This window comes from Pholcus phalangioides, unplaced genomic scaffold (genome assembly GCF_987345545.1).
Source record: "Pholcus phalangioides strain wild (caught in Gottingen) unplaced genomic scaffold, Ppha-v1.0 ptg000010l_1, whole genome shotgun sequence".
Taxonomy (NCBI): Eukaryota; Metazoa; Arthropoda; class Arachnida; order Araneae; family Pholcidae; genus Pholcus; species Pholcus phalangioides.
In genome coordinates, this window is record NW_028301603.1 from 9808920 (window position 1) to 9834483 (window position 25564).

Consider the following 25564-nt stretch of genomic DNA (forward strand, 5'->3'; position numbering starts at 1 on the left):
CATGTCTGAGACTACTGAACTAGACGAATATTTGTTTCGATCGGTGGACGATTTCTGTTGCTCTTGTAAAATTGCTGAGTTCTGCAATACATCATTTCACTTATTGAAAGCGCCCACCTTGATCGAACCTTAAAATTATAATTCCATTTTCTTCTATTCAGTTGTGGATCCTTGTGAGCAGAATCCTTGCGAGAATGGAGGAACGTGCGTCTCTTCACCAGAACTAGAAACATATAACTGTAGGTGTCCACCGAGATATACCGGAGAAAACTGCACTGACGGTACGACAAATTTCTTTTGTTTTCATGTCTTATACTACTGAACTAGACGAATATTTGGTTCGATCGGTGGACGATTTCTGTTGCTCTTGTAAAATTGCTGAGTTCTGCAATACATCATTTCACTTATTGAAAGAACCCACCTTGATCGAACATTAAAATTATAATTCTGCTTTCTTTTATTCAGTTGTCGATCCTTGTGAGCAGAATCCTTGCGAGAATGGAGGAACGTGCGTCTCTTCACCAGAACTAGAAACATATAACTGTACGTGTCCACCGAGATATACCGGAAAAAACTGCACTGACGGTAAGACAAATTTCTTTTGTTTTCATGTCTTAGACTACTGAACTCGACGAATATTTGTTTCGATCGGTGGACGATTTCTGTTGCTCTTGTAAAATTGCTGAGTTCTGCAATACATCATTTCACTTATTGAAAGCACCCACCTTGATCGAACCTTAAAATTATAATTACATTTTCTTCTATTCAGTTGTGGATCCTTGTGAGCAGAATCCTTGCGAGAATGGAGGAACGTGCGTCTCTTCACCAGAACTAGAAACATATAACTGTAGGTGTCCACCGAGATATACCGGAGAAAACTGCACTGATGGTACGGCAAATTTCTTTTGTTTTCATGTCTTAAACTACTGAACTAGACGAATATTTGTTTCGATCGGTGGACGATTTCTGTTGCTCTTGTAAAATTGCTGAGTTCTGCAATACATCATTTCACTTATTGAAAGCACCCACCTTGATCGAACATTAAAATTATAATTCTGCTTTCTTTTATTCAGTTGTCGATCCTTGTGAGCAGAATCCTTGCGAGAATGGAGGAACGTGCGTCTCTTCACCAGAACTAGAAACATATAACTGTACGTGTCCACCGAGATATACCGGAAAAAACTGCACTGACGGTACGACAAATTTCTTTTGTTTTCATGTCATAGACTACTGAACTAGACGAATATTTGTTTCGATCGGTGGATGATTTCTGTTGCTCTTGTAAAATTGATGAGTTCTACAATATATCATTTCACTTATTGAAAGCACCCACCTTGATCGAACCTTAAAATTATAATTCAATTTTCTTCTATTCAGTTGTGGATCCTTGTGAGCAGAATCCTTGCGAGAATGGAGGAACGTGCGTCTCTTCGCCAGAACTAGAAACATATAACTGTACGTGTCCATCGAGATATACCGGAAAAAACTGCACTGACGGTACGACAAATTTCTTTTGTTTTCATGTGTTAGACTACTGATCTATACAAGGATGACGTCACTTTCCGATACCATACGAAGGTTTTTAACAACTGCCTCTTGCTTGGCCTGAGTCTGGTCCGGCCGTCCATGTACGGTCCATTTCAGTGTACACGAGCTCCAAGGAATAATTGAGAGATTCGGTGCCTCTGTAGTCTAGTGGTCTAGGGCGTTCACCTGGAAAGTGAAAGGACGTGGGTTCGATTCCCCGCAGGGGCAGGTGAATTTTCTCTCTTTCCGAAATATATCTTCGCAACCGCCAGTTGTTAAAAACCTTCTTTCTACTGATCTAGACGAATATTTGTTTCGATCGGTGGAGGATTTCTGTTGTTCTTGTAAAATTGATGAGTTCTGCCATATCATTTCAGTTATTCTCATGTGAACCCACCTTGATCGAACCTTAAAATTATAATTCAATTTTCTTCTATTCAGTTGTGGATCCTTGTGAGCAGAATCCTTGCGAGAATGGAGGAACGTGCGTCTCTTCGCCAGAACTAGAAACATATAACTGTACGTGTCCACCGAGATATACCGGAAAAAACTGCACTGACGGTAAGACAATATTCTTTTGTTTTCATGTCTTAGACTACTGAACTAGACGAATATTTGTTTCGATCGGTGGACGATTTCTGTTGCTCTTGTAAAATTGCTGAGTTCTGCAATACATCATTTCACTTATTGAAAGCACCCACCTTGATCGAACATTAAAATTATAATTCTGCTTTCTTTTATTCAGTTGTCGATCCTTGTGAGCAGAATCCTTGCGAGAATGGAGGAACGTGCGTCTCTTCGCCAGAACTAGAAACATATAACTGTACGTGTCCATCGAGATATACCGGAAAAAACTGCACTGACGGTAAGACAATATTCTTTTGTTTTCATGTCTTAGACTACTGAACTAGACGAATATTTGTTTCGATCGGTGGACGATTTCTGTTGCTCTTGTAAAATTGCTGAGTTCTGCAATACATCATTTCACTTATTGAAAGCACCCACCTTGATCGAACATTAAAATTATAATTCTGCTTTCTTTTATTCAGTTGTCGATCCTTGTGAGCAGAATCCTTGCGAGAATGGAGGAACGTGCGTCTCTTCGCCAGAACTAGAAACATATAACTGTACGTGTCCACCGAGATATACCGGAAAAAACTGCACTGACGGTACGACAAATTTCTTTTGTTTTCATGTCTTAGACTACTGAACTAGACGAATATTTGTTTCGATCGGTGGATGATTTCTGTTGCTCTTGTAAAATTGATGAGTTCTACAATATATCATTTCACTTATTGAAAGCACCCACCTTGATCGAACCTTAAAATTATAATTCAATTTTCTTCTATTCAGTTGTGGATCCTTGTGAGCAGAATCCTTGCGAGAATGGAGGAACGTGCGTCTCTTCGCCAGAACTAGAAACATATAACTGTACGTGTCCATCGAGATATACCGGAAAAAACTGCACTGACGGTAAGACAATATTCTTTTGTTTTCATGTCTTAGACTACTCAACTAGACGAATATTTGTTTCGATCGGTGGATGATTTCTGTTGCTCTTGTAAAATTGATGAGTTCTACAATATATCATTTCACTTATTGAAAGCACCCACCTTGATCGAACATTAAAATTATAATTCTGCTTTCTTTTATTCAGTTGTCGATCCTTGTGAGCAGAATCCTTGCGAGAATGGAGGAACGTGCGTCTCTTCGCCAGAACTAGAAACATATAACTGTACGTGTCCACCGAGATATACCGGAGAAAACTGCACTGACGGTACGACAAATTTCTTTTGTTTTCATGTCTGAGACTACTGAACTAGACGAATATTTGTTTCGATCGGTGGACGATTTCTGTTGCTCTTGTAAAATTGCTGAGTTCTGCAATACATCATTTCACTTATTGAAAGCGCCCACCTTGATCGAACCTTAAAATTATAATTCCATTTTCTTCTATTCAGTTGTGGATCCTTGTGAGCAGAATCCTTGCGAGAATGGAGGAACGTGCGTCTCTTCACCAGAACTAGAAACATATAACTGTAGGTGTCCACCGAGATATACCGGAGAAAACTGCACTGACGGTACGACAAATTTCTTTTGTTTTCATGTCTTATACTACTGAACTAGACGAATATTTGGTTCGATCGGTGGACGATTTCTGTTGCTCTTGTAAAATTGCTGAGTTCTGCAATACATCATTTCACTTATTGAAAGAACCCACCTTGATCGAACATTAAAATTATAATTCCGCTTTCTTTTATTCAGTTGTCGATCCTTGTGAGCAGAATCCTTGCGAGAATGGAGGAACGTGCGTCTCTTCGCCAGAACTAGAAACATATAACTGTAGGTGTCCACCGAGATATACCGGAAAAAACTGCACTGACGGTACGACAAATTTCTTTTGTTTTCATGTCTTAGACTACTGAACTAGACGAATATTTGTTTCGATCGGTGGATGATTTCTGTTGCTCTTGTAAAATTGATGAGTTCTACAATATATCATTTCACTTATTGAAAGCACCCACCTTGATCGAACATTAAAATTATAATTCTGCTTTCTTTTATTCAGTTGTCGATCCTTGTGAGCAGAATCCTTGCGAGAATGGAGGAACGTGCGTCTCTTCGCCAGAACTAGAAACATATAACTGTACGTGTCCACCGAGATATACCGGAGAAAACTGCACTGACGGTACGACAAATTTCTTTTGTTTTCATGTCTGAGACTACTGAACTAGACGAATATTTGTTTCGATCGGTGGACGATTTCTGTTGCTCTTGTAAAATTGCTGAGTTCTGCAATACATCATTTCACTTATTGAAAGCACCCACCTTGATCGAACCTTAAAATTATAATTCAATTTTCTTCTATTCAGTTGTGGATCCTTGTGAGCAGAATCCTTGCGAGAATGGAGGAACGTGCGTCTCCTCGCCAGAACTAGAAACATATAACTGTACGTGTCCATCGAGATATACCGGAAAAAACTGCACTGACGGTACGACAAATTTCTTTTGTTTTCATGTGTTAGACTACTGATCTATACAAGGATGACGTCACTTTCCGATACCATACGAAGGTTTTTAACAACTGGCTCTTGCTTGGCCTGAGTCTGGTCCGGCCGTCCATGTACGGTCCATTTCAGTGTACACGAGCTCCAAGGAATAATTGAGAGATTCGGTGCCTCTGTAGTCTAGTGGTCTAGGGCGTTCACCTGGAAAGTGAAAGGACGTGGGTTCGATTCCCCGCAGGGGCAGGTGAATTTTCTCTCTTTCCGAAATATATCTTCGCAACCGCCAGTTGTTAAAAACCTTCTTTCTACTGATCTAGACGAATATTTGTTTCGATCGGTGGAGGATTTCTGTTGTTCTTGTAAAATTGATGAGTTCTGCCATATCATTTCAGTTATTCTCATGTGAACCCACCTTGATCGAACCTTAAAATTATAATTCAATTTTCTTCTATTCAGTTGTGGATCCTTGTGAGCAGAATCCTTGCGAGAATGGAGGAACGTGCGTCTCTTCGCCAGAACTAGAAACATATAACTGTACGTGTCCACCGAGATATACCGGAAAAAACTGCACTGACGGTAAGACAATATTCTTTTGTTTTCATGTCTTAGACTACTGAACTAGACGAATATTTGTTTCGATCGGTGGACGATTTCTGTTGCTCTTGTAAAATTGCTGAGTTCTGCAATACATCATTTCACTTATTGAAAGCACCCACCTTGATCGAACATTAAAATTATAATTCTGCTTTCTTTTATTCAGTTGTCGATCCTTGTGAGCAGAATCCTTGCGAGAATGGAGGAACGTGCGTCTCTTCGCCAGAACTAGAAACATATAACTGTACGTGTCCATCGAGATATACCGGAAAAAACTGCACTGACGGTAAGACAATATTCTTTTGTTTTCATGTCTTAGACTACTGAACTAGACGAATATTTGTTTCGATCGGTGGACGATTTCTGTTGCTCTTGTAAAATTGCTGAGTTCTGCAATACATCATTTCACTTATTGAAAGCACCCACCTTGATCGAACATTAAAATTATAATTCTGCTTTCTTTTATTCAGTTGTCGATCCTTGTGAGCAGAATCCTTGCGAGAATGGAGGAACGTGCGTCTCTTCACCAGAACTAGAAACATATAACTGTACGTGTCCACCGAGATATACCGGAAAAAACTGCACTGACGGTACGACAAATTTCTTTTGTTTTCATGTCATAGACTACTGAACTAGACGAATATTTGTTTCGATCGGTGGATGATTTCTGTTGCTCTTGTAAAATTGATGAGTTCTACAATATATCATTTCACTTATTGAAAGCACCCACCTTGATCGAACCTTAAAATTATAATTCAATTTTCTTCTATTCAGTTGTGGATCCTTGTGAGCAGAATCCTTGCGAGAATGGAGGAACGTGCGTCTCTTCGCCAGAACTAGAAACATATAACTGTACGTGTCCATCGAGATATACCGGAAAAAACTGCACTGACGGTACGACAAATTTCTTTTGTTTTCATGTCTTAGACTACTGAATTAGACGAATATTTGTTTCGATCGGTGGATGATTTCTGTTGCTCTTGTAAAATTGATGAGTTCTACAATATATCATTTCACTTATTGAAAGCACCCACCTTGATCGAACCTTAAAATTATAATTCAATTTTCTTCTATTCAGTTGTGGATCCTTGTGAGCAGAATCCTTGCGAGAATGGAGGAACGTGCGTCTCTTCGCCAGAACTAGAAACATATAACTGTACGTGTCCATCGAGATATACCGGAAAAAACTGCACTGACGGTAAGACAATATTCTTTTGTTTTCATGTCTTAGACTACTCAACTAGACGAATATTTGTTTCGATCGGTGGATGATTTCTGTTGCTCTTGTAAAATTGATGAGTTCTACAATATATCATTTCACTTATTGAAAGCACCCACCTTGATCGAACATTAAAATTATAATTCTGCTTTCTTTTATTCAGTTGTCGATCCTTGTGAGCAGAATCCTTGCGAGAATGGAGGAACGTGCGTCTCTTCGCCAGAACTAGAAACATATAACTGTACGTGTCCACCGAGATATACCGGAGAAAACTGCACTGACGGTACGACAAATTTCTTTTGTTTTCATGTCTGAGACTACTGAACTAGACGAATATTTGTTTCGATCGGTGGACGATTTCTGTTGCTCTTGTAAAATTGCTGAGTTCTGCAATACATCATTTCACTTATTGAAAGCGCCCACCTTGATCGAACCTTAAAATTATAATTCCATTTTCTTCTATTCAGTTGTGGATCCTTGTGAGCAGAATCCTTGCGAGAATGGAGGAACGTGCGTCTCTTCACCAGAACTAGAAACATATAACTGTAGGTGTCCACCGAGATATACCGGAGAAAACTGCACTGACGGTACGACAAATTTCTTTTGTTTTCATGTCTTATACTACTGAACTAGACGAATATTTGGTTCGATCGGTGGACGATTTCTGTTGCTCTTGTAAAATTGCTGAGTTCTGCAATACATCATTTCACTTATTGAAAGAACCCACCTTGATCGAACATTAAAATTATAATTCCGCTTTCTTTTATTCAGTTGTCGATCCTTGTGAGCAGAATCCTTGCGAGAATGGAGGAACGTGCGTCTCTTCGCCAGAACTAGAAACATATAACTGTAGGTGTCCACCGAGATATACCGGAAAAAACTGCACTGACGGTACGACAAATTTCTTTTGTTTTCATGTCTTAGACTACTGAACTAGACGAATATTTGTTTCGATCGGTGGATGATTTCTGTTGCTCTTGTAAAATTGATGAGTTCTACAATATATCATTTCACTTATTGAAAGCACCCACCTTGATCGAACATTAAAATTATAATTCTGCTTTCTTTTATTCAGTTGTCGATCCTTGTGAGCAGAATCCTTGCGAGAATGGAGGAACGTGCGTCTCTTCGCCAGAACTAGAAACATATAACTGTACGTGTCAACCGAGATATACCGGAGAAAACTGCACTGACGGTACGACAAATTTCTTTTGTTTTCATGTCTGAGACTACTGAACTAGACGAATATTTGTTTCGATCGGTGGACGATTTCTGTTGCTCTTGTAAAATTGCTGAGTTCTGCAATACATCATTTCACTTATTGAAAGCACCCACCTTGATCGAACCTTAAAATTATAATTCAATTTTCTTCTATTCAGTTGTGGATCCTTGTGAGCAGAATCCTTGCGAGAATGGAGGAACGTGCGTCTCCTCGCCAGAACTAGAAACATATAACTGTACGTGTCCATCGAGATATACCGGAAAAAACTGCACTGACGGTACGACAAATTTCTTTTGTTTTCATGTGTTAGACTACTGATCTATACAAGGATGACGTCACTTTCCGATACCATACGAAGGTTTTTAACAACTGGCTCTTGCTTGGCCTGAGTCTGGTCCGGCCGTCCATGTACGGTCCATTTCAGTGTACACGAGCTCCAAGGAATAATTGAGAGATTCGGTGCCTCTGTAGTCTAGTGGTCTAGGGCGTTCACCTGGAAAGTGAAAGGACGTGGGTTCGATTCCCCGCAGGGGCAGGTGAATTTTCTCTCTTTCCGAAATATATCTTCGCAACCGCCAGTTGTTAAAAACCTTCTTTCTACTGATCTAGACGAATATTTGTTTCGATCGGTGGAGGATTTCTGTTGTTCTTGTAAAATTGATGAGTTCTGCCATATCATTTCAGTTATTCTCATGTGAACCCACCTTGATCGAACCTTAAAATTATAATTCAATTTTCTTCTATTCAGTTGTGGATCCTTGTGAGCAGAATCCTTGCGAGAATGGAGGAACGTGCGTCTCTTCGCCAGAACTAGAAACATATAACTGTACGTGTCCACCGAGATATACCGGAAAAAACTGCACTGACGGTAAGACAATATTCTTTTGTTTTCATGTCTTAGACTACTGAACTAGACGAATATTTGTTTCGATCGGTGGACGATTTCTGTTGCTCTTGTAAAATTGCTGAGTTCTGCAATACATCATTTCACTTATTGAAAGCACCCACCTTGATCGAACATTAAAATTATAATTCTGCTTTCTTTTATTCAGTTGTCGATCCTTGTGAGCAGAATCCTTGCGAGAATGGAGGAACGTGCGTCTCTTCGCCAGAACTAGAAACATATAACTGTACGTGTCCATCGAGATATACCGGAAAAAACTGCACTGACGGTAAGACAATATTCTTTTGTTTTCATGTCTTAGACTACTGAACTAGACGAATATTTGTTTCGATCGGTGGACGATTTCTGTTGCTCTTGTAAAATTGCTGAGTTCTGCAATACATCATTTCACTTATTGAAAGCACCCACCTTGATCGAACATTAAAATTATAATTCTGCTTTCTTTTATTCAGTTGTCGATCCTTGTGAGCAGAATCCTTGCGAGAATGGAGGAACGTGCGTCTCTTCACCAGAACTAGAAACATATAACTGTACGTGTCCACCGAGATATACCGGAAAAAACTGCACTGACGGTACGACAAATTTCTTTTGTTTTCATGTCATAGACTACTGAACTAGACGAATATTTGTTTCGATCGGTGGATGATTTCTGTTGCTCTTGTAAAATTGATGAGTTCTACAATATATCATTTCACTTATTGAAAGCACCCACCTTGATCGAACCTTAAAATTATAATTCAATTTTCTTCTATTCAGTTGTGGATCCTTGTGAGCAGAATCCTTGCGAGAATGGAGGAACGTGCGTCTCTTCGCCAGAACTAGAAACATATAACTGTACGTGTCCATCGAGATATACCGGAAAAAACTGCACTGACGGTACGACAAATTTCTTTTGTTTTCATGTCTTAGACTACTGAATTAGACGAATATTTGTTTCGATCGGTGGATGATTTCTGTTGCTCTTGTAAAATTGATGAGTTCTACAATATATCATTTCACTTATTGAAAGCACCCACCTTGATCGAACCTTAAAATTATAATTCCATTTTCTTCTATTCAGTTGTGGATCCTTGTGAGCAGAATCCTTGCGAGAATGGAGGAACGTGCGTCTCTTCACCAGAACTAGAAACATATAACTGTAGGTGTCCACCGAGATATACCGGAGAAAACTGCACTGACGGTACGACAAATTTCTTTTGTTTTCATGTCTTATACTACTGAACTAGACGAATATTTGGTTCGATCGGTGGACGATTTCTGTTGCTCTTGTAAAATTGCTGAGTTCTGCAATACATCATTTCACTTATTGAAAGAACCCACCTTGATCGAACATTAAAATTATAATTCTGCTTTCTTTTATTCAGTTGTCGATCCTTGTGAGCAGAATCCTTGCGAGAATGGAGGAACGTGCGTCTCTTCGCCAGAACTAGAAACATATAACTGTAGGTGTCCACCGAGATATACCGGAAAAAACTGCACTGACGGTAAGACAAATTTCTTTTGTTTTCATGTCTTAGACTACTGAACTCGACGAATATTTGTTTCGATCGGTGGACGATTTCTGTTGCTCTTGTAAAATTGCTGAGTTCTGCAATACATCATTTCACTTATTGAAAGCACCCACCTTGATCGAACCTTAAAATTATAATTACATTTTCTTCTATTCAGTTGTGGATCCTTGTGAGCAGAATCCTTGCGAGAATGGAGGAACGTGCGTCTCTTCGCCAGAACTAGAAACATATAACTGTACGTGTCCATCGAGATATACCGGAAAAAACTGCACTGACGGTAAGACAAATTTCTTTTGTTTTCATGTCTTAGACTACTGAACTCGACAAATATTAGTTTCGATCGGTGGACGATTTCTGTTGCTCTTGTAAAATTGCTGAGTTCTGCAATACATCATTTCACTTATTGAAAGCACCCACCTTGATCGAACCTTAAAATTATAATTACATTTTCTTCTATTCAGTTGTGGATCCTTGTGAGCAGAATCCTTGCGAGAATGGAGGAACGTGCGTCTCTTCACCAGAACTAGAAACATATAACTGTAGGTGTCCACCGAGATATACCGGAGAAAACTGCACTGATGGTACGGCAAATTTCTTTTGTTTTCATGTCTTAAACTACTGAACTAGACGAATATTTGTTTCGATCGGTGGACGATTTCTGTTGCTCTTGTAAAATTGCTGAGTTCTGCAATACATCATTTCACTTATTGAAAGCACCCACCTTGATCGAACATTAAAATTATAATTCTGCTTTCTTTTATTCAGTTGTCGATCCTTGTGAGCAGAATCCTTGCGAGAATGGAGGAACGTGCGTCTCTTCACCAGAACTAGAAACATATAACTGTACGTGTCCACCGAGATATACCGGAAAAAACTGCACTGACGGTACGACAAATTTCTTTTGTTTTCATGTCATAGACTACTGAACTAGACGAATATTTGTTTCGATCGGTGGATGATTTCTGTTGCTCTTGTAAAATTGATGAGTTCTACAATATATCATTTCACTTATTGAAAGCACCCACCTTGATCGAACCTTAAAATTATAATTCAATTTTCTTCTATTCAGTTGTGGATCCTTGTGAGCAGAATCCTTGCGAGAATGGAGGAACGTGCGTCTCTTCGCCAGAACTAGAAACATATAACTGTACGTGTCCATCGAGATATACCGGAAAAAACTGCACTGACGGTACGACAAATTTCTTTTGTTTTCATGTGTTAGACTACTGATCTATACAAGGATGACGTCACTTTCCGATACCATACGAAGGTTTTTAACAACTGGCTCTTGCTTGGCCTGAGTCTGGTCCGGCCGTCCATGTACGGTCCATTTCAGTGTACACGAGCTCCAAGGAATAATTGAGAGATTCGGTGCCTCTGTAGTCTAGTGGTCTAGGGCGTTCACCTGGAAAGTGAAAGGACGTGGGTTCGATTCCCCGCAGGGGCAGGTGAATTTTCTCTCTTTCCGAAATATATCTTCGCAACCGCCAGTTGTTAAAAACCTTCTTTCTACTGATCTAGACGAATATTTGTTTCGATCGGTGGAGGATTTCTGTTGTTCTTGTAAAATTGATGAGTTCTGCCATATCATTTCAGTTATTCTCATGTGAACCCACCTTGATCGAACCTTAAAATTATAATTCAATTTTCTTCTATTCAGTTGTGGATCCTTGTGAGCAGAATCCTTGCGAGAATGGAGGAACGTGCGTCTCTTCGCCAGAACTAGAAACATATAACTGTACGTGTCCATCGAGATATACCGGAAAAAACTGCACTGACGGTAAGACAAATTTCTTTTGTTTTCATGTCTTAGACTACTGAACTCGACGAATATTAGTTTCGATCGGTGGACGATTTCTGTTGCTCTTGTAAAATTGCTGAGTTCTGCAATACATCATTTCACTTATTGAAAGCACCCACCTTGATCGAACCTTAAAATTATAATTCCATTTTCTTCTATTCAGTTGTGGATCCTTGTGAGCAGAATCCTTGCGAGAATGGAGGAACGTGCGTCTCTTCACCAGAACTAGAAACATATAACTGTAGGTGTCCACCGAGATATACCGGAGAAAACTGCACTGACGGTACGACAAATTTCTTTTGTTTTCATGTCTTATACTACTGAACTAGACGAATATTTGGTTCGATCGGTGGACGATTTCTGTTGCTCTTGTAAAATTGCTGAGTTCTGCAATACATCATTTCACTTATTGAAAGAACCCACCTTGATCGAACATTAAAATTATAATTCTGCTTTCTTTTATTCAGTTGTCGATCCTTGTGAGCAGAATCCTTGCGAGAATGGAGGAACGTGCGTCTCTTCGCCAGAACTAGAAACATATAACTGTAGGTGTCCACCGAGATATACCGGAAAAAACTGCACTGACGGTAAGACAAATTTCTTTTGTTTTCATGTCTTAGACTACTGAACTCGACGAATATTTGTTTCGATCGGTGGACGATTTCTGTTGCTCTTGTAAAATTGCTGAGTTCTGCAATACATCATTTCACTTATTGAAAGCACCCACCTTGATCGAACCTTAAAATTATAATTACATTTTCTTCTATTCAGTTGTGGATCCTTGTGAGCAGAATCCTTGCGAGAATGGAGGAACGTGCGTCTCTTCGCCAGAACTAGAAACATATAACTGTACGTGTCCATCGAGATATACCGGAAAAAACTGCACTGACGGTAAGACAAATTTCTTTTGTTTTCATGTCTTAGACTACTGAACTCGACGAATATTAGTTTCGATCGGTGGACGATTTCTGTTGCTCTTGTAAAATTGCTGAGTTCTGCAATACATCATTTCACTTATTGAAAGCACCCACCTTGATCGAACATTAAAATTATAATTCTGCTTTCTTTTATTCAGTTGTCGATCCTTGTGAGCAGAATCCTTGCGAGAATGGAGGAACGTGCGTCTCTTCACCAGAACTAGAAACATATAACTGTACGTGTCCACCGAGATATACCGGAAAAAACTGCACTGACGGTACGACAAATTTCTTTTGTTTTCATGTCATAGACTACTGAACTAGACGAATATTTGTTTCGATCGGTGGATGATTTCTGTTGCTCTTGTAAAATTGATGAGTTCTACAATATATCATTTCACTTATTGAAAGCACCCACCTTGATCGAACCTTAAAATTATAATTCAATTTTCTTCTATTCAGTTGTGGATCCTTGTGAGCAGAATCCTTGCGAGAATGGAGGAACGTGCGTCTCTTCGCCAGAACTAGAAACATATAACTGTACGTGTCCATCGAGATATACCGGAAAAAACTGCACTGACGGTACGACAAATTTCTTTTGTTTTCATGTGTTAGACTACTGATCTATACAAGGATGACGTCACTTTCCGATACCATACGAAGGTTTTTAACAACTGGCTCTTGCTTGGCCTGAGTCTGGTCCGGCCGTCCATGTACGGTCCATTTCAGTGTACACGAGCTCCAAGGAATAATTGAGAGATTCGGTGCCTCTGTAGTCTAGTGGTCTAGGGCGTTCACCTGGAAAGTGAAAGGACGTGGGTTCGATTCCCCGCAGGGGCAGGTGAATTTTCTCTCTTTCCGAAATATATCTTCGCAACCGCCAGTTGTTAAAAACCTTCTTTCTACTGATCTAGACGAATATTTGTTTCGATCGGTGGAGGATTTCTGTTGTTCTTGTAAAATTGATGAGTTCTGCCATATCATTTCAGTTATTCTCATGTGAACCCACCTTGATCGAACCTTAAAATTATAATTCAATTTTCTTCTATTCAGTTGTGGATCCTTGTGAGCAGAATCCTTGCGAGAATGGAGGAACGTGCGTCTCTTCGCCAGAACTAGAAACATATAACTGTACGTGTCCACCGAGATATACCGGAAAAAACTGCACTGACGGTAAGACAATATTCTTTTGTTTTCATGTCTTAGACTACTGAACTAGACGAATATTTGTTTCGATCGGTGGACGATTTCTGTTGCTCTTGTAAAATTGCTGAGTTCTGCAATACATCATTTCACTTATTGAAAGCACCCACCTTGATCGAACATTAAAATTATAATTCTGCTTTCTTTTATTCAGTTGTCGATCCTTGTGAGCAGAATCCTTGCGAGAATGGAGGAACGTGCGTCTCTTCGCCAGAACTAGAAACATATAACTGTACGTGTCCATCGAGATATACCGGAAAAAACTGCACTGACGGTAAGACAATATTCTTTTGTTTTCATGTCTTAGACTACTGAACTAGACGAATATTTGTTTCGATCGGTGGACGATTTCTGTTGCTCTTGTAAAATTGCTGAGTTCTGCAATACATCATTTCACTTATTGAAAGCACCCACCTTGATCGAACATTAAAATTATAATTCTGCTTTCTTTTATTCAGTTGTCGATCCTTGTGAGCAGAATCCTTGCGAGAATGGAGGAACGTGCGTCTCTTCACCAGAACTAGAAACATATAACTGTACGTGTCCACCGAGATATACCGGAAAAAACTGCACTGACGGTACGACAAATTTCTTTTGTTTTCATGTCTTAGACTACTGAACTAGACGAATATTTGTTTCGATCGGTGGATGATTTCTGTTGCTCTTGTAAAATTGATGAGTTCTACAATATATCATTTCACTTATTGAAAGCACCCACCTTGATCGAACCTTAAAATTATAATTCAATTTTCTTCTATTCAGTTGTGGATCCTTGTGAGCAGAATCCTTGCGAGAATGGAGGAACGTGCGTCTCTTCGCCAGAACTAGAAACATATAACTGTACGTGTCCATCGAGATATACCGGAAAAAACTGCACTGACGGTAAGACAATATTCTTTTGTTTTCATGTCTTAGACTACTCAACTAGACGAATATTTGTTTCGATCGGTGGATGATTTCTGTTGCTCTTGTAAAATTGATGAGTTCTACAATATATCATTTCACTTATTGAAAGCACCCACCTTGATCGAACATTAAAATTATAATTCTGCTTTCTTTTATTCAGTTGTCGATCCTTGTGAGCAGAATCCTTGCGAGAATGGAGGAACGTGCGTCTCTTCGCCAGAACTAGAAACATATAACTGTACGTGTCCACCGAGATATACCGGAGAAAACTGCACTGACGGTACGACAAATTTCTTTTGTTTTCATGTCTGAGACTACTGAACTAGACGAATATTTGTTTCGATCGGTGGACGATTTCTGTTGCTCTTGTAAAATTGCTGAGTTCTGCAATACATCATTTCACTTATTGAAAGCGCCCACCTTGATCGAACCTTAAAATTATAATTCCATTTTCTTCTATTCAGTTGTGGATCCTTGTGAGCAGAATCCTTGCGAGAATGGAGGAACGTGCGTCTCTTCACCAGAACTAGAAACATATAACTGTAGGTGTCCACCGAGATATACCGGAGAAAACTGCACTGACGGTACGACAAATTTCTTTTGTTTTCATGTCTTATACTACTGAACTAGACGAATATTTGGTTCGATCGGTGGACGATTTCTGTTGCTCTTGTAAAATTGCTGAGTTCTGCAATACATCATTTCACTTATTGAAAGAACCCACCTTGATCGAACATTAAAATTATAATTCCGCTTTCTTTTATTCAGTTGTCGATCCTTGTGAGCAGAATCCTTGCGAGAATGGAGGAACGTGCGTCTCTTCGCCAGAACTAGAAACATATAACTGTAGGTGTCCACCGAGATATACCGGAAAAAACTGCACTGACGGTACGACAAATTTCTTTTGTTTTCATGTCTTAGACTACTGAACTAGACGAATATTTGTTTCGATCGGTGGATGATTTCTGTTGCTCTTGTAAAATTGATGAGTTCTACAATATATCATTTCACTTATTGAAAGCACCCACCTTGATCGAACATTAAAATTATAATTCTGCTTTCTTTTATTCAGTTGTCGATCCTTGTGAGCAGAATCCTTGCGAGAATGGAGGAACGTGCGTCTCTTCGCCAGAACTAGAAACATATAACTGTACGTGTCCACCGAGATATACCGGAGAAAACTGCACTGACGGTACGACAAATTTCTTTTGTTTTCATGTCTGAGACTACTGAACTAGACGAATATTTGTTTCGATCGGTGGACGATTTCTGTTGCTCTTGTAAAATTGCTGAGTTCTGCAATACATCATTTCACTTATTGAAAGCACCCACCTTGATCGAACCTTAAAATTATAATTCAATTTTCTTCTATTCAGTTGTGGATCCTTGTGAGCAGAATCCTTGCGAGAATGGAGGAACGTGCGTCTCTTCGCCAGAACTAGAAACATATAACTGTACTTGTCCATCGAGATATACCGGAAAAAACTGCACTGACGGTACGACAAATTTCTTTTGTTTTCATGTGTTAGACTACTGATCTATACAAGGATGACGTCACTTTCCGATACCATACGAAGGTTTTTAACAACTGGCTCTTGCTTGGCCTGAGTCTGGTCCGGCCGTCCATGTACGGTCCATTTCAGTGTACACGAGCTCCAAGGAATAATTGAGAGATTCGGTGCCTCTGTAGTCTAGTGGTCTAGGGCGTTCACCTGGAAAGTGAAAGGACGTGGGTTCGATTCCCCGCAGGGGCAGGTGAATTTTCTCTCTTTCCGAAATATATCTTCGCAACCGCCAGTTGTTAAAAACCTTCTTTCTACAGATCTAGACGAATATTTGTTTCGATCGGTGGAGGATTTCTGTTGTTCTTGTAAAATTGATGAGTTCTGCCATATCATTTCAGTTATTCTCATGTGAACCCACCTTGATCGAACCTTAAAATTATAATTCAATTTTCTTCTATTCAGTTGTGGATCCTTGTGAGCAGAATCCTTGCGAGAATGGAGGAACGTGCGTCTCTTCGCCAGAACTAGAAACATATAACTGTACGTGTCCACCGAGATATACCGGAAAAAACTGCACTGACGGTAAGACAATATTCTTTTGTTTTCATGTCTTAGACTACTGAACTAGACGAATATTTGTTTCGATCGGTGGACGATTTCTGTTGCTCTTGTAAAATTGCTGAGTTCTGCAATACATCATTTCACTTATTGAAAGCACCCACCTTGATCGAACATTAAAATTATAATTCTGCTTTCTTTTATTCAGTTGTCGATCCTTGTGAGCAGAATCCTTGCGAGAATGGAGGAACGTGCGTCTCTTCGCCAGAACTAGAAACATATAACTGTACGTGTCCATCGAGATATACCGGAAAAAACTGCACTGACGGTAAGACAATATTCTTTTGTTTTCATGTCTTAGACTACTGAACTAGACGAATATTTGTTTCGATCGGTGGACGATTTCTGTTGCTCTTGTAAAATTGCTGAGTTCTGCAATACATCATTTCACTTATTGAAAGCACCCACCTTGATCGAACATTAAAATTATAATTCTGCTTTCTTTTATTCAGTTGTCGATCCTTGTGAGCAGAATCCTTGCGAGAATGGAGGAACGTGCGTCTCTTCACCAGAACTAGAAACATATAACTGTACGTGTCCACCGAGATATACCGGAAAAAACTGCACTGACGGTACGACAAATTTCTTTTGTTTTCATGTCATAGACTACTGAACTAGACGAATATTTGTTTCGATCGGTGGATGACTTCTGTTGCTCTTGTAAAATTGATGAGTTCTACAATATATCATTTCACTTATTGAAAGCACCCACCTTGATCGAACCTTAAAATTATAATTCAATTTTCTTCTATTCAGTTGTGGATCCTTGTGAGCAGAATCCTTGCGAGAATGGAGGAACGTGCGTCTCTTCGCCAGAACTAGAAACATATAACTGTACGTGTCCATCGAGATATACCGGAAAAAACTGCACTGACGGTACGACAAATTTCTTTTGTTTTCATGTCTTAGACTACTGAATTAGACGAATATTTGTTTCGATCGGTGGATGATTTCTGTTGCTCTTGTAAAATTGATGAGTTCTACAATATATCATTTCACTTATTGAAAGCACCCACCTTGATCGAACCTTAAAATTATAATTCAATTTTCTTCTATTCAGTTGTGGATCCTTGTGAGCAGAATCCTTGCGAGAATGGAGGAACGTGCGTCTCTTCGCCAGAACTAGAAACATATAACTGTACGTGTCCATCGAGATATACCGGAAAAAACTGCACTGACGGTAAGACAATATTCTTTTGTTTTCATGTCTTAGACTACTCAACTAGACGAATGTTTGTTTCGATCGGTGGATGATTTCTGTTGCTCTTGTAAAATTGATGAGTTCTACAATATATCATTTCACTTATTGAAAGCACCCACCTTGATCGAACATTAAAATTATAATTCTGCTTTCTTTTATTCAGTTGTCGATCCTTGTGAGCAGAATCCTTGCGAGAATGGAGGAACGTGCGTCTCTTCGCCAGAACTAGAAACATATAACTGTACGTGTCCACCGAGATATACCGGAGAAAACTGCACTGACGGTACGACAAATTTCTTTTGTTTTCATGTCTGAGACTACTGAACTAGACGAATATTTGTTTCGATCGGTGGACGATTTCTGTTGCTCTTGTAAAATTGCTGAGTTCTGCAATACATCATTTCACTTATTGAAAGCGCCCACCTTGATCGAACCTTAAAATTATAATTCCATTTTCTTCTATTCAGTTGTGGATCCTTGTGAGCAGAATCCTTGCGAGAATGGAGGAACGTGCGTCTCTTCACCAGAACTAGAAACATATAACTGTAGGTGTCCACCGAGATATACCGGAGAAAACTGCACTGACGGTACGACAAATTTCTTTTGTTTTCATGTCTTATACTACTGAACTAGACGAATATTTGGTTCGATCGGTGGACGATTTCTGTTGCTCTTGTAAAATTGCTGAGTTCTGCAATACATCATTTCACTTATTGAAAGAACCCACCTTGATCGAACATTAAAATTATAATTCTGCTTTCTTTTATTCAGTTGTCGATCCTTGTGAGCAGAATCCTTGCGAGAATGGAGGAACGTGCGTCTCTTCGCCAGAACTAGAAACATATAACTGTAGGTGTCCACCGAGATATACCGGAAAAAACTGCACTGACGGTAAGACAAATTTCTTTTGTTTTCATGTCTTAGACTACTGAACTCGACGAATATTTGTTTCGATCGGTGGACGATTTCTGTTGCTCTTGTAAAATTGCTGAGTTCTGCAATACATCATTTCACTTATTGAAAGCACCCACCTTGATCGAACCTTAAAATTATAATTACATTTTCTTCTATTCAGTTGTGGATCCTTGTGAGCAGAATCCTTGCGAGAATGGAGGAACGTGCGTCTCTTCGCCAGAACTAGAAACATATAACTGTACGTGTCCATCGAGATATACCGGAAAAAACTGCACTGACGGTAAGACAAATTTCTTTTGTTTTCATGTCTTAGACTACTGAACTCGACGAATATTAGTTTCGATCGGTGGACGATTTCTGTTGCTCTTGTAAAATTGCTGAGTTCTGCAATACATCATTTCACTTATTGAAAGCACCCACCTTGATCGAACCTTAAAATTATAATTACATTTTCTTCTATTCAGTTGTGGATCCTTGTGAGCAGAATCCTTGCGAGAATGGAGGAACGTGCGTCTCTTCACCAGAACTAGAAAAATATAACTGTAGGTGTCCACCGAGATATACCGGAGAAAACTGCACTGATGGTACGGCAAATTTCTTTTGTTTTCATGTCTTAAACTACTGAACTAGACGAATATTTGTTTCGATCGGTGGACGATTTCTGTTGCTCTTGTAAAATTGCTGAGTTCTGCAATACATCATTTCACTTATTGAAAGCACCCACCTTGATCGAACATTAAAATTATAATTCTGCTTTCTTTTATTCAGTTGTCGATCCTTGTGAGCAGAATCCTTGCGAGAATGGAGGAACGTGCGTCTCTTCACCAGAACTAGAAACATATAACTGTACGTGTCCACCGAGATATACCGGAAAAAACTGCACTGACGGTAAGAAAAATTTCTTTTGTTTTCATGTCATAGACTACTGAACTAGACGAATATTTGTTTCGATCGGTGGATGATTTCTGTTGCTCTTGTAAAATTGATGAGTTCTACAATATATCATTTCACTTATTGAAAGCACCCACCTTGATCGAACCTTAAAATTATAATTCAATTTTCTTCTATTCAGTTGTGGATCCTTGTGAGCAGAATCCTTGCGAGAATGGAGGAACGTGCGTCTCTTCGCGAGAACTAGAAACATATAACTGTACGTGTCCATCGAGATATACCGGAAAAAACTGCACTGACGGTACGACAAATTTCTTTTGTTTTCATGTGTTAGACTACTGATCTATACAAGGATGACGTCACTTTCCGATACCATACGAAGGTTTTTAACAACTGGCTCTTGCTTGGCCTGAGTCTGGTCCGGCCGTCCATGTACGGTCCATTTCAGTGTACACGAGCTCCAAGGAATAATTGAGAGATTCGGTGCCTCTGTAGTCTAGTGGTCTAGGGCGTTCACCTGGAAAGTGAAAGGACGTGGGTTCGATTCCCCGCAGGGGCAGGTGAATTTTCTCTCTTTCCGAAATATATCTTCGCAACCGCCAGTTGTTAAAAACCTTCTTTCTACTGATCTAGACGAATATTTGTTTCGATCGGTGGAGGATTTCTGTTGTTCTTGTAAAATTGATGAGTTCTGCCATATCATTTCAGTTATTCTCATGTGAACCCACCTTGATCGAACCTTAAAATTATAATTCAATTTTCTTCTATTCAGTTGTGGATCCTTGTGAGCAGAATCCTTGCGAGAATGGAGGAACGTGCGTCTCTTCGCCAGAACTAGAAACATATAACTGTACGTGTCCACCGAGATATACCGGAAAAAACTGCACTGACGGTAAGACAATATTCTTTTGTTTTCATGTCTTAGACTACTGAACTAGACGAATATTTGTTTCGATCGGTGGACGATTTCTGTTGCTCTTGTAAAATTGCTGAGTTCTGCAATACATCATTTCACTTATTGAAAGCACCCACCTTGATCGAACATTAAAATTATAATTCTGCTTTCTTTTATTCAGTTGTCGATCCTTGTGAGCAGAATCCTTGCGAGAATGGAGGAACGTGTGTCTCTTCGCCAGAACTAGAAACATATAACTGTACGTGTCCATCGAGATATACCGGAGAAAACTGCACTGACGGTACGACAAATTTCTTTGGTTTTCATGTCTTAGACTACTGAACTAGACGAATATTTGTTTCGATCGGTGGACGATTTCTGTTGCTCTTGTAAAATTGCTGAGTTCTACAATATATCATTTCACTTATTGAAAGCACCCACCTTGATCGAACATTAAAATTATAATTCTGTTTTCTTTTATTCAGTTGTCGATCCTTGTGAGCAGAATCCTTGCGCGAATGGAGGAACGTGCGTCTCTTCGCCAGAACTAGAAACATATAACTGTAGGTGTCCACCGAGATATACCGGAAAAAACTGCACTGACGGTACGACAAATTTATTTTGTTTTCATGTCTTAGACTACTGAACTAGACGAATATTTGTTTCGATCGGTGGACGATTTCTGTTGCTCTTGTAAAATTGCTCAGTTCTGCAATATATCATTTCACTTATTGAAAGCACCCACCTTGATCGAACATTAAAATTATAATTCTGCTTTCTTTTATTCAGTTGTCGATCCTTGTGAGCAGAATCCTTGCGAGAATGGAGGAACGTGCGTCTCTTCGCCAGAACTAGAAACATATAACTGTACGTGTCCACCGAGATATACCGGAGAAAACTGCACTGACGGTACGACAAATTTCTTTTGTTTCCATGTCTTAGACTACTGAACTAGACGAATATTTGTTTCGATCGGTGGACGATTTCTGTTGCTCTTGTAAAATTGCTGAGTTCTGCAATACATCATTTCACTTATTGAAAGCACCCACCTTGATCGAACATTAAAATTATAATTCTGCTTTCTTTTATTCAGTTGTCGATCCTTGTGAGCAGAATCCTTGCGAGAATGGAGGAACGTGCGTCTCTTCACCAGAACTAGAAACATATAACTGTACGTGTCCACCGAGATACACCGGAAAAAACTGCACTGACGGTACGACAAATTTCTTTTTTTTTTATGTCTTAGACTACTGAACTAGACGAATATTTGTTTCGATCGGTGGATGATTTCTGTTGCTCTTGTAAAATTGATGAGTTCTACAATATATCATTTCACTTATTGAAAGCACCCACCTTGATCGAACCTTAAAATTATAATTCAATTTTCTTCTATTCAGTTGTGGATCCTTGTGAGCAGAATCCTTGCGAGAATGGAGGAACGTGCGTCTCTTCGCTAGAACTAGAAACATATAACTGTACGTGTCCATCGAGATATACCGGAGAAAACTGCACTGACGGTACGACAAATTTCTTTGGTTTTCATGTCTTAGACTACTGAACTAGACGAATATTTGTTTCGATCGGTGGACGATTTCTGTTGCTCTTGTAAAATTGCTGAGTTCTGCAATACATCATTTCACTTATTGAAAGCACCCACCTTGATCGAACCTTAAAATTATAATTCAATTTTCTTCTATTCAGTTGTGGATCCTTGTGAGCAGAATCCTTGCGAGAATGGAGGAACGTGTGTCTCTTCGCCAGAACTAGAAACATATAACTGTACGTGTCCATCGAGATATACCGGAGAAAACTGCACTGACGGTACGACAAATTTCTTTGGTTTTCATGTCTTAGACTACTGAACTAGACGAATATTTGTTTCGATCGGTGGACGATTTCTGTTGCTCTTGTAAAATTGCTGAGTTCTACAATATATCATTTCACTTATTGAAAGCACCCACCTTGATCGAACATTAAAATTATAATTCTGTTTTCTTTTATTCAGTTGTCGATCCTTGTGAGCAGAATCCTTGCGCGAATGGAGGAACGTGCGTCTCTTCGCCAGAACTAGAAACATATAACTGTAGGTGTCCACCGAGATATACCGGAAAAAACTGCACTGACGGTACGACAAATTTATTTTGTTTTCATGTCTTAGACTACTGAACTAGACGAATATTTGTTTCGATCGGTGGACGATTTCTGTTGCTCTTGTAAAATTGCTGAGTTCTGCAATACATCATTTCACTTATTGAAAGCACCCACCTTGATCGAACCTTAAAATTATAATTCAATTTTCTTCTATTCAGTTGTGGATCCTTGTGAGCAGAATCCTTGCGAGAATGGAGGAACGTGTGTCTCTTCGCCAGAACTAGAAACATATAACTGTACGTGTCCATCGAGATATACCGGAGAAAACTGCACTGACGGTACGACAAATTTCTTTTGTTTCCATGTCTTAGACTACTGAACTAGACGAATATTTGTTTCGATCGGTGGATGATTTCTGTTGCTCTTGTAAAATTGATGAGTTCTACAATATATCATTTCACTTATTGAAAGCACCCACCTTGATCGAACCTTAAAATTATAATTCAATTTTCTTCTATTCAGTTGTGGATCCTTGTGAGCAGAATCCTTGCGAGAATGGAGGAACGTGCGTCTCTTCGCTAGAACTAGAAACATATAACTGTACGTGTCCATCGAGATATACCGGAGAAAACTGCACTGACGGTACGACAAATTTCTTTGGTTTTCATGTCTTAGACTACTGAACTAGACGAATATTTGTTTCGATCGGTGGACGATTTCTGTTGCTCTTGTAAAATTGCTGAGTTCTGCAATACATCATTTCACTTATTGAAAGCACCCACCTTGATCGAACCTTAAAATTATAATTCAATTTTCTTCTATTCAGTTGTGGATCCTTGTGAGCAGAATCCTTGCGAGAATGGAGGAACGTGTGTCTCTTCGCCAGAACTAGAAACATATAACTGTACGTGTCCATCGAGATATACCGGAGAAAACTGCACTGACGGTACGACAAATTTCTTTGGTTTTCATGTCTTAGACTACTGAACTAGACGAATATTTGTTTCGATCGGTGGACGATTTCTGTTGCTCTTGTAAAATTGCTGAGTTCTACAATATATCATTTCACTTATTGAAAGCACCCACCTTGATCGAACATTAAAATTATAATTCTGTTTTCTTTTATTCAGTTGTCGATCCTTGTGAGCAGAATCCTTGCGCGAATGGAGGAACGTGCGTCTCTTCGCCAGAACTAGAAACATATAACTGTAGGTGTCCACCGAGATATACCGGAAAAAACTGCACTGACGGTACGACAAATTTATTTTGTTTTCATGTCTTAGACTACTGAACTAGACGAATATTTGTTTCGATCGGTGGACGATTTCTGTTGCTCTTGTAAAATTGCTCAGTTCTGCAATATATCATTTCACTTATTGAAAGCACCCACCTTGATCGAACATTAAAATTATAATTCTGCTTTCTTTTATTCAGTTGTCGATCCTTGTGAGCAGAATCCTTGCGAGAATGGAGGAACGTGCGTCTCTTCGCCAGAACTAGAAACATATAACTGTACGTGTCCACCGAGATATACCGGAGAAAACTGCACTGACGGTACGACAAATTTCTTTTGTTTCCATGTCTTAGACTACTGAACTAGACGAATATTTGTTTCGATCGGTGGACGATTTCTGTTGCTCTTGTAAAATTGCTGAGTTCTGCAATACATCATTTCACTTATTGAAAGCACCCACCTTGATCGAACCTTAAAATTATAATTCAATTTTCTTCTATTCAGTTGTGGATCCTTGTGAGCAGAATCCTTGCGAGAATGGAGGAACGTGTGTCTCTTCGCCAGAACTAGAAACATATAACTGTACGTGTCCATCGAGATATACCGGAGAAAACTGCACTGACGGTACGACAAATTTCTTTTGTTTCCATGTCTTAGACTACTGAACTAGACGAATATTTGTTTCGATCGGTGGATGATTTCTGTTGCTCTTGTAAAATTGCTGAGTTCTACAATATATCATTTCACTTATTGAAAGCACCCACCTTGATCGAACCTTAAAATTATAATTCAATTTTCTTCTATTCAGTTGTGGATCCTTGTGAGCAGAATCCTTGCGAGAATGGAGGAACGTGCGTCTCTTCGCCAGAACTAGAAACATATAACTGTACTTGTCCATCGAGATATACCGGAAAAAACTGCACTGACGGTAAGACAAATTTCTTTTGTTTTCATGTCTTAGGCTACTGAACTAGACGAATATTAGTTTCGATCGGTGGACGATTTCTGTTGCTCTTGTAAAATTGCTGAGTTCTGCAATACATCATTTCACTTATTGAAAGCACCCACCTTGATCGAACATTAAAATTATAATTCTGCTTTCTTTTATTCAGTTGTCGATCCTTGTGAGCAGAATCCTTGCGAGAATGGAGGAACGTGCGTCTCTTCGCCAGAACTAGAAACATATAACTGTAGGTGTCCACCGAGATATACCGGAAAAAACTGCACTGACGGTACGACAAATTTATTTTGTTTTCATGTCTTAGACTACTGAACTAGACGAATATTTGTTTCGATCGGTGGATGATTTCTGTTGCTCTTGTAAAATTGATGAGTTCTACAATATATCATTTCACTTATTGAAAGCACCCACCTTGATCGAATCTTAAAATTATAATTCAAT

General features: G+C 39.2%; 7 non-coding genes across 7 annotated transcripts; all 7 read left to right on the plus strand.

Moving 5' to 3' along the window:
• Window positions 1-1681: 1681 nt before the first annotated feature.
• On the plus strand, window positions 1682-1755 carry TRNAS-GGA (transfer RNA serine (anticodon GGA)). Its single transcript has one exon. It is a non-coding gene; the product is annotated as a tRNA-Ser (tRNA).
• Window positions 1756-4704: 2949 nt separating this feature from the next.
• TRNAS-GGA (transfer RNA serine (anticodon GGA)) lies at window positions 4705-4778 on the plus strand. Its single transcript has one exon. It is a non-coding gene; the product is annotated as a tRNA-Ser (tRNA).
• Window positions 4779-8031: 3253 nt separating this feature from the next.
• TRNAS-GGA (transfer RNA serine (anticodon GGA)) lies at window positions 8032-8105 on the plus strand. Its single transcript has one exon. It is a non-coding gene; the product is annotated as a tRNA-Ser (tRNA).
• Window positions 8106-11358: 3253 nt separating this feature from the next.
• Window positions 11359-11432, plus strand: TRNAS-GGA (transfer RNA serine (anticodon GGA)). The gene has a single exon. It is a non-coding gene; the product is annotated as a tRNA-Ser (tRNA).
• A 2037-nt stretch (window positions 11433-13469) lies between these two features.
• Window positions 13470-13543, plus strand: TRNAS-GGA (transfer RNA serine (anticodon GGA)). Its single transcript has one exon. It is a non-coding gene; the product is annotated as a tRNA-Ser (tRNA).
• Window positions 13544-16492: 2949 nt separating this feature from the next.
• Window positions 16493-16566, plus strand: TRNAS-GGA (transfer RNA serine (anticodon GGA)). Its single transcript has one exon. It is a non-coding gene; the product is annotated as a tRNA-Ser (tRNA).
• Window positions 16567-20427: 3861 nt separating this feature from the next.
• Window positions 20428-20501, plus strand: TRNAS-GGA (transfer RNA serine (anticodon GGA)). Its single transcript has one exon. It is a non-coding gene; the product is annotated as a tRNA-Ser (tRNA).
• The last annotated feature ends 5063 nt before the right edge of the window (window positions 20502-25564 follow it).